We start from the raw sequence: 9,767 nt of genomic DNA, 5'->3' as shown, positions 1-9,767 counted from the left end.
TATCCTCCTGGCCCAGGCAATTTTAACAACCAGCACTGTGGTGTGCAAAATCCACCAGAATCACCCAGTGAGGTAAATTGTTTTAAATTGTTTCTAACGGAAGATGTCATGGGAGAAATTGTGGAGGAAACAAACCGCTATGCCTCTGACTTGCAAGAGAAGGAAATGAAAGGGAAGCTGGTTAAATGGGTTCCAACAAATATCCCTGAAATGTACACATTTTTAGTGTCAGTTCTCTTAATGGGTGTGATCAAAAAACCATCACTTCGTGATTACTGGAGCACAGACCCCATGCTCTTGACCCCATTTTTTGGGTCTTTGTTCTCACAGGATCGCTTCCTTCTGCTCCTCCGCTGTCTTCACTTTGCAAACAATGCGACAGCAGTTTCCAATGACCCGCTGAAAAAAATTAGACACATATTCACTGCGCTCACCTCCTCTTTTCGTCGCATTTTTGTGCCATACAGGGATCTGTGTGTGGATGAGTCTCTGATGAAGTGGAAAGGCAGGCTGGCATTTCGTCAGTTCATTCCATCCAAACGGCACAGATTTGGGATCAAGTTTTTTGTTTTGTGTGATGTGCTAACTGGTTATGTGGAGGACATGATCATTTACACCGGATCCTCCACTGACATCCAACATTACCCAGGACTTGGGATTTCTGGGTCCGTTGTGATGACACTCTTAGCACCTTACGTAAGCAAATGTCATGTTCTATATGTTGACAACTGGTACAGTAGTCCCACACTTTTCCAGCACCTCTTGTCACTTGGCACTGGAGCTTGTGGGACTGTGCGCGGAAACAGAAAAGGGATGCCAAAGTTCACCTGCAAGATGAAAAAAGGTGAGGTGGAATTCGAAGAGAATGGGTCACAGTTGGCAGTAAAATGGCATGACAAGAGGGATGTTCATGTCCTTACCACAGTCCATCCAACTGGTATGGCAGCCACAGGCAAGCTGGATCACCTCACTGGGCAACCAATGATGAAGCCAGTCTGTGTGCTGGAGTACAACAAAAAGATGGGTGCAGTGGACAAAGCTGATATGATGACTGGTTTTCATGAATGCACCAGAAAGTCTACCAAGTGGTACAAGAAAGTATTTTTTCATGTACTCGACACAGTTTTACTCAACAGCCACATCGTCTACCGGCAAATTACTGGTGAGAAATGGATACAAATAAATATAAACAAGATAAAAAGTGCTAACATTTTTAATTAATGTAATTTAAAGTGTTAACAAATTCACAATAATAAACAGACCACACGGTCACATACTATTATTTTCTCCTCACTTCCTATTGATGTGCTCTACTATGAGTAGGAAAGGAAATCACCTCCTTACAATTCAGGACCAACCTGATGAGAGGGCTGCTGGAGGAGTACAGCACATTGCGAGGTCCAACCAAAGGCGGGCGTCCTGCCTTGGACACTCCTCTGCGCCTTACAGCCAGGCATTTCCCATCTGAAGTCCCTCAGACCACTTCCCAGGGCAGCAAGACCAGGCGGCACTGCAAGGTCTGCCTCTCCAGCACACGCAAGGGCAAGCAGAGGCGCCTCACCAAGCACATGTGTGTGCCATGCAACACTCCCTTGTGTGCTGTCCCGTGTTTTGAGGAGTACCACACACTGAAGCATTATTAAGCCTGTAAAAAGTCCGAGTATATTAATTCATGATGATACATTGTTAATTATTATTTATTGTAATCATATTATTGTGTATAATAGTTTGCTTTAAACAAAACCATTTATTAAAAGTCAGTATATTTATAGTTTTTTGTTTAATATTTATTGTACATATATTTGTTTTTATATTTGTTTACAAAGCTGATATGATGACTGGTTTTCATGAAGCATTATTAAGCCTGTAAAAAGTCAGAGTAGCCTATATTAATGAATTTATGATGATACTTTATAATTTATTGTAATTAATATTATTAAATATAAAAGGTACCAGTATGTATAATATAGTTTGTTTTAAACAAAAACATTTACCAAAAGTCAGAGTATATTTACAGATTTTGTGTTTGTTTATGATACTATTTTAATTGTTAGTCATTGTAAATATATTTGTTTTCTGTTTTGTAATAGTAATAATAAACGTTTTTGTATAATAGTTTGTATTAAACATTTACCTTACATTTTAATAAAACATACATGAAGCCCAAAACATACATTCTTTTTGGGCTATATGCACAGCTGCACTACTTCCTGAACTTCAGCCAGCTCCTTTGTTTCCGGTCTGTCATTATTGGACAAACTGATTAATCCAGGTTTGTCGGATTATTGTTGCTGTGATTCCTTAGGTCAGGCACACCTGGATTAATCAGTTTGTCCAATAATGGCAGACAGAAAACAAAGGAGCTAGCTGAAGTTCAGGAAGTAGTGCAGCTGTGCATATGCTATACATATCTCTCACTACATGGTATGAAATCTACATGGTATGACATCATCAAATTATATTTCCCTATACAAACATTTGAGCAAGCTGATAAGTGAGGTGTCACCTTTATTTATATAGCGCTTTAAACAACAACAAAAAAAAAAATGTGTGTGAACATATATTAATATAATAATTGTATAGACTATATGGTCACACTTCACTTATTAGCTTACTCAAATGTTTTGTAGGCTAGGAAAATATCATTTAACAATGTCATGCCATGTAGCTTTACTCTGCTTTAACATGGCATCTTTTGATTTGCTTTGCAATTGAGAGATATAAAACTCGGTGAGCAATATACTAAAACAAACAAGAAAATTGATTTAACGTCAAATATGTGCTTTGTTATATTCACGTTATGTATAACGTATCAATTCAACTGAACCCTGACTTTACCCCCTGAATGCACGGATTATGGAACATTTTTGCAATAACTTATGCAAAATAGACAAACAAATCGTAATGACGTGAACGACCACATTTTTGAGCAGTCCGTTTTACAAGATAATTTTTATGACATAAAATCTTTATTCATATTTATTGCATGCTTGTAAATAATTCTAGATGCTTCAGAATAAAATTAACAACTAAATACTAATACTCACCGATTGTCACGCGGCATTTCTGGGGGAGATGCACCGATTGTCACGCGGCTGTTCTGGGGGAGATGCACCGATTGTCACGCGGCGTTTCTGGGGGAGATGCACCGATTGTCACGCGGCGTTTCTGGGGGAGATGCAACAATTGTCACGCGGCGTTTCTGGGGGAGATGCAAAGTACCATGTGCAAGCGAAGTTCACAGCAGTGGAGGGAGGGGGGGGGCAGCAAACAGAACCATTTCAACCATAGTCGGTACACGCTAACAAATTATTTGAGAGGTTTTGAATAAAAAAATTAAATAAAGCGAAATATCCAAGCTAACGTTACTCACCTGCAGACGGTTATCCATTGTGTGCGCGCCATTTTGACTGAAATGTCACATGACAAGGTTCATGCGTCTCCATGGAAATTAGAACGCGACTGATTGCAAAATAACGGTCGCAGAAAAAAACTCACGCCAGACTGCTGGTCTGACTATTTTAGAACTTACGTGCGAAAAGGTTAATTCAAGTCAATTCAATATATCTACATGTTCCTTTTCAGATATCTTAAATTAAGTTTTGACTAGGCGAAATGACGTTTTAGATATCTGTAACTGGAATTATGACTAGTCAAAATGGCATTGTAGATATCTCAAACTGAAGTTAGGGATAGTCATAATTTAATTGTAGATATCTATTATCAACTTATAGATATCTTGAAATGAATTTTGATTAGAGATATCTGAAATTTGAGATATCTGTTTGACTAGGCGAAATGACGTTGCAGATATCTTTATGCAAATTAGGCCTGCATCGCACTTTAGGCGGAGCAGAGCGTGCTGTTCTAATCAATCAAATCGCACCTGCTAACTTGTAATTAGCACTGATTAGCACCATGTCGGAGCAGCCATAGGGTGAATTTTTAATCGTCTTTTTAATGCTGCAGCCCGTGCAAGACCGGAGCTGGCAGCGAGAAATGATGATTCAACCTTATTTTTCACAACAAGATGACTATTTCGCCGGCGAATTCATCGAGTTCGAGGTAATTTTATTTTTTAACATCAGATTTGCTAATGTGCTATCAGAAGTTCGGGGTAGTTGTTTAATAACTTAAAGCAAAACAGTTTCCAAAATGCATTCTAGGGTCTTTTTGTGAACGTACTGGAGTCAAACGTTCATTTAAAATGATATTGACGACAAAAACTGTACTTTTAAGATTGACTGTCTTTACAGTCAAATTACTTTTTGAATTGGTTCGCTAGGGGCTAGAACTACTGCAAATACACATTAAAATAGCTATTTTTTAAATCTCAAGAAGGCTCGACACAACATGACACTTTGCTTGTAGTATTATAAGGGTCCCTACACATGAACTCGAGCATTGAGAACATTGTTCGTGTACAAAGAGTTTCCCTAAAAGATGTTTTTGTTAGTACAGGATGTGGCTATCCCACGTTTTTTTTTACAGAATACAGAACCATGGACGTGGGGATACAGAGAAAAGGAAAAACTAAAGATTACATTTATAAAACTTAAAGCTTTTTTATTGGAGGGGATTTTTTTAAAGTGATGACAAAAATAACTGTAAATCATAAGGAAATACTTTGCAGTTACGTTTGAATTTAAGGTATCTTGCTTTGTGAATATATCATACAAAAAAAAGTTTAATATATCATCTAGCTTTTTGTTTTCAGAGACATCCGAGTGAAAAAGAACCTTACTGACAGAAATATTACACAACTGATGAAATGCAAGATATATGGAAGCTGAAATGTGAAGCCACAATTGTTTAGTATAAGAACAGAAGTAGAATAAGTGTAAAATAGATTCTTCCTCCTCTTGGCAAAAAGAGCACAGTGGGGAAACATTATGGTAAAATTTACTTAAATATCTAAGGGTAATAATGATTAATAATTTTTAAATGGACTATTGTGAAACAAATTTGTTTGGCACTGTCCATACCTAATGAAATGTGATATTTGGGGAAAAGTGCAAACCAATTCCCATAAGCCTTAATAATTGTACTCTTACTATCAGTTATAAAGTTTCTTAAAAACAAATTACTTTTAACATCCAGGATATTTACCCCTTGTATAAATAGTTGAGGGACATTCATATTCAAATAGTCTTTGTAAGCTTAATGTAGCCTAGTTCTGTTTTGATGCATTTAAACCATATAGTTCAATAACGTCTTCATAAGAATAAAAGTCTCCCCTATTGTTTACGAAGCCTGAAACAAAAAACAATGCCCATTAAACCAATAAGGGAAGAAAAATTATTTACAGGCTGATAATATTGATTGTTCTATATGATATGAGGAGAAAAATTGTGTTTAAAGATCAGCTTCCGTGACATAATAACATGGAAAGTTTCATAGGTAGTCTTGTACATTTAAAATCACAAGAAAGCATAAATTTTTAATTTCCACATCTTTCAAAAATTGTATTAGGAATCCAGAACCAGACTGAATTCCCCTTTAAACAATTTTTTTTTCAACCAGTTTATTTTAAAAATCTGGTTCAAGGTAAAAAGTCTAAAACATTCAAACCTTCCTTTGAGTACAGTTGACTTAAATATTTCCTGCTGAGTTAAATAATTCCTGCTGACCATATAAATTTAAAATTAGGAGAGTCAATAGATTTACAGGTGACAGAATCAACATAAAGGGATATAGAAGGATAAACAAAGCGTGAAGTTCCTTCAGCTTTAGATGGAGTTCTGCCATATATTGTAAGGTCTCTTTGTAACCAGGTGCACTGCACAAGATCCCGGGCCCTATGCACAGGCAGTCCTCATGGGCCCCCCTCCCCTTGAAAATATATATACCAGACTTTTCAAGGGCCCTCTCTTCCTTTGGGGCCCTGGTAATCAGTACTTGGTTTAACCCCCAGTCCAGCGCCCCTGTTTGTAACCATAAGCTTAAGATCTTTTTGGCAGAATCTAATTCAGGGAAATTCAGAGAAATTGGCTACCTCCCATTGTCTTCTGGTTTCTGCCATATGTAAGTTCCAGCGTTAAAATTGTTTATTTTTAGTAAACTCCTTGTACACAAACAATGTTCCCAATGCTCCTCCAGTTCGAGAGCAGCTTTTGCCGTCAATATCCTTTTAAATGAACATTTGACTCGTTAACTTACCTGTTGGCTACTGTTACAACCTGAAATCAATACCTACAGGCTATCATGGCTTTTTACTGTGGAAAAAAAATAAGTAATCAGAACTAAGAACTTTTTTTTTCTGATCCAAGGAAGTTAGTGTTATTGCATTTCCATTGCAAGAATAGCATGCATGTCAGCATGTTTATTAAAGTGTATTAATGTGAATCTCTCTCATGAATACACACACAGGAACATTTTAGCCAAGAATGACTGCTGACCGTTATGTATTTGTGTTTTACAGGAGGATCTGGTGGCCGCAGGGAAAACCCTATTTGGCAAGCAAAACTTTACCTCTTTCCAGGGCCAGATAATGGTTTTCTGCCCCCCACAATAGAACTTGAGGAACTGGCTAAACATGGATTAGGTAAACGTGAGATTGAAGCAGATAAGAATTATTTACTTTTACACCTTATTATCTAACCTTCGTGCAAAGAAAGCTATGGAATGAGCTGCTTTGGATTTTATGTTAGCTTGAGCTTGTATGGTCTGATTTGTTATACTGCCTCTATATTGAGAAACATTTGACTGTTAATACATTTAGCATTTGTTTTAAAGAAATATTGCAGAGTAGTTTACTCTTTGATGCATTTCCATAAGTTTCCATGAAGATATTTTAATAGTTACCCCTATGCAACACTTTCTCATGCCAAGGCATCACTTTGAAAGTGTCCAGGAATACCTCCCAATGAATCCTTTTGCATCAGCTATCTGAAGTTAGTCAATGGTGGGTATGGTTAGTGTGAGGATCTGGGTGGTGCATTCACACACTAAGCTACACCATATATTGTATGTTAATGTTCTTTCACATATGGTCAAATGTGTGATGGCCGTGTGAGTGAGACCAGGCTCTTTCTTCTGTCATATGCAATTTCCTTAGGAGTGTAGGGTTCGTTTAGTTTCAAAGCTGTAAACTTAGTAGAAACACAAATGATCTTCAGTTAACTGTGGTAGTCACACAGGTCTACTTTTGGGGTTTGGCAACACTGTGATTATGTTTGAAAATATGAGTCCTGAAAGATCTTGTAGCAACTAATGAATGTTACTTTGCAACTAGGAAACGATTATACTGATGTTTACATTTCAATTTTTAGGAAAACCTGTGCACGAGTCAACGGAGGCCGGATGCACAAACTCAAAGATTGGGTTAAACTGGAGTTTATCTGAATTAAACAACTTTGTTTGCCAAAGCTACCCTCGCATCAGTTATAAATTTGGTAGGCTTTGGATTGGCAAGGACAGGCAAAGGATGCAAGATCCAGAAATTGCAAGTTAGTTCTGTGAAGGAACTAAAAGCAGTTGTTGGCAAAAGCAGGCTTTATATTGTGCCACGAGCCACTGTCTTGCAGGTATGGAATTATAAACAGGGATTTATATCATACTACAATCATATAAATGTGTTCTCTGTAATGTTTATACCTATAACTGAAGTCATGTCCCAGAATTCATTCCCACCACTCGCAGCTCCAGCAGTAGATCAGACCTCACAAGTGGTTTCAGATCAGGTCCATATTAAAATGATTGCTCATCTAATGATTTTTGTAATGTCCACTATGCACTTTGTAGTGATGAGTGGCAAATACAAATATAAAGTTTTTTTTTCCTAATATGTATTAAAATGTATCTATTTATTCTGTGTGATGTCTGAGCAGTTACATTCCCTAGGATAAGGTTTTGTAATTTTTCTACCTATGGATATTTTCTAATGATGTATTTTGTTTCCACTGAGTGTGTGTTCTCTTGCTGAAGGTGAAATCATTTGGATTTTCTGTGTACTACCAGGTGGCATCCACATCGATGAATTCATTCCCACCACTCTCAATAGCTCCGCTCACCGCTGCCTGGGCCCTCCACCCAGCCACCGCTGCCTTTTCTCATTAACTTGATTTTATATTTTTCTAGTGTATGTACAGGTTTCATTTTCTATATCCTGTTACATTTAATCAGGTGGTTAAAATAAAATGCATGAACTTCTTAGTTTGCAGGATTGATCTACAGACCATATTGAAAAAAAAGTTGATGGAAGATTCTGTCTAACAAGCAACCAAATAAATGTGTGCAGGGATTATGTTTTACTGTGTAGCCTGCGGACATTCAAGCGTAGGTTCTTCAACCCTGAAGCAAAATTAGATGTTGTGTTTGTGGATGAAGATGACAATGGTGAAGGGGCAGTTGACGAAATATCTTTGAGGGACACAAGAAAGACCGGCAGTTGTCTCTTGATACTCAAGGTAAGGAAGCCCAAATTCTTAGGACTGTCCTCATTCAACTGGCAGAATTCTAGAAATGTATACACGGAAACATGATTTCTCCCTTATTCCTCTTCCCTTGTTTGTTTTTATGTATTGGGCAGGTTTCATCCTGTGTTTTTTGTCTGTATCATGTTTTATTTTAGTTATTTTGCCTTAATTTGTTAACTCTTGGTTAGGATTTTTCCATGATTCTTCGTTTCTTTAATGTACTGAATCACCTTTTTGAAACATGTTTTGAAAGGTGCAATAAAAAGTTATTTGTAGTAGCACTAATATTAATCATAGCATTTTAAGGTGTTAAATTAACAAGCATTACAGCAGAGCAAGATTTTACTATTATTTCTTTAATTTTAGCTTTGTAGACTAAACTTTACATGTGGGTGGCAAAAATGATTGCTCTGTGTGTGGTCCATGGAGGAGTCAGTCCACATTTCTTTTCCGAAAGGCTTTTCCATCTAATCTGTGGGATACCAACACCCCCGGCCACGGTGGATGAAGTTGGTGACCATACTTTCAGGGAACAGTTAATAAAAGTAAGCAGGAGAAAGGTGTTATACATTGAATGTACAGTACAGTGACAGCCTTATTTTCTATTAACTTTCTATTATTTATGAATCGCTTCAAACGTGTTCAGGTTACCTGCGTCACTCGGCCTTCAGCCTCGTGGCTGCGGCCAAACCACAGCCGTGAGGATATCCATGAACATCCTCATGAACACGAGTGCTATATTGCTTAAACATTTAATTTATATAGGGAAGGTATCTTTACAAGCCACTCACTATCTTTCTTTTTAGATACAGGAAGCAACAACAGTCCAAAAGGCGAACAGTGCAATTGCAGAGGCAGCAGATAGTCTCAGCATTATAGGTGCCTTAAGACATGTGTCCAGTCTGGAGGAGAAGGACTCCCTTGTCCAGTCAGCTGCAGACTTCTTCGTGAGACTTTTGTGGTTGATATTCACCACAAAAAGTCCTGTCAGCATGCAACTTCCAAATTGCTCCAAAGTAACGCATACAAAAGGCAGAGGTGGAAAGTAACGAATTACATTTACTCGCGTTACTGTAATTGAGTAGCTTTTTTGTGTACTAATACTTTTTAAAGTATTTTTTTAAATCTGTAATTTTACTTTTACTTAAGTATATTTTGTTTAAAGTATTGTACTTCGCTACATTTTAAAACGCATTAATTACTGAGTAAAAAAAAAAAAAAAAAAAAAAAAATCGCTCCCTGGAAACTACGTCAGTAAATAATGGGCAGGAGGGCAAACTGGCGCTAAAATCACAAGAAAGATGCAGACGGTCAAAACAGGCGTTAGTGGTGCAGACACCGCTGAAAACG

At 37.4% G+C, this 9,767-nt stretch overlaps 2 long non-coding RNA genes across 2 annotated transcripts; both read left to right on the top strand.

The window, feature by feature from the left end:
* The first annotated feature begins 3,855 nt into the window (after positions 1-3,855).
* LOC132096755 (uncharacterized) lies at positions 3,856-7,500 on the top strand. Its single transcript, XR_009422617.1, has 3 exons — positions 3,856-4,065; positions 6,422-6,544; positions 7,272-7,500. It is a non-coding gene; the product is annotated as an uncharacterized LOC132096755 (long non-coding RNA).
* Positions 7,501-8,355: 855 nt separating this feature from the next.
* Positions 8,356-9,360, top strand: LOC132096749 (uncharacterized). The gene is made up of 3 exons (XR_009422616.1): positions 8,356-8,408; positions 8,784-8,962; positions 9,224-9,360. It is a non-coding gene; the product is annotated as an uncharacterized LOC132096749 (long non-coding RNA).
* Positions 9,361-9,767: the final 407 nt, after the last annotated feature.

Source organism: Carassius carassius, chromosome 2, assembly GCF_963082965.1.
Source record: "Carassius carassius chromosome 2, fCarCar2.1, whole genome shotgun sequence".
Lineage (NCBI taxonomy): Eukaryota > Metazoa > Chordata > Actinopteri > Cypriniformes > Cyprinidae > Carassius > Carassius carassius.
The sequence above is the reverse complement of the archived record's forward strand: the minus strand, read 5'-3'. Positions and strand labels throughout refer to the sequence as shown.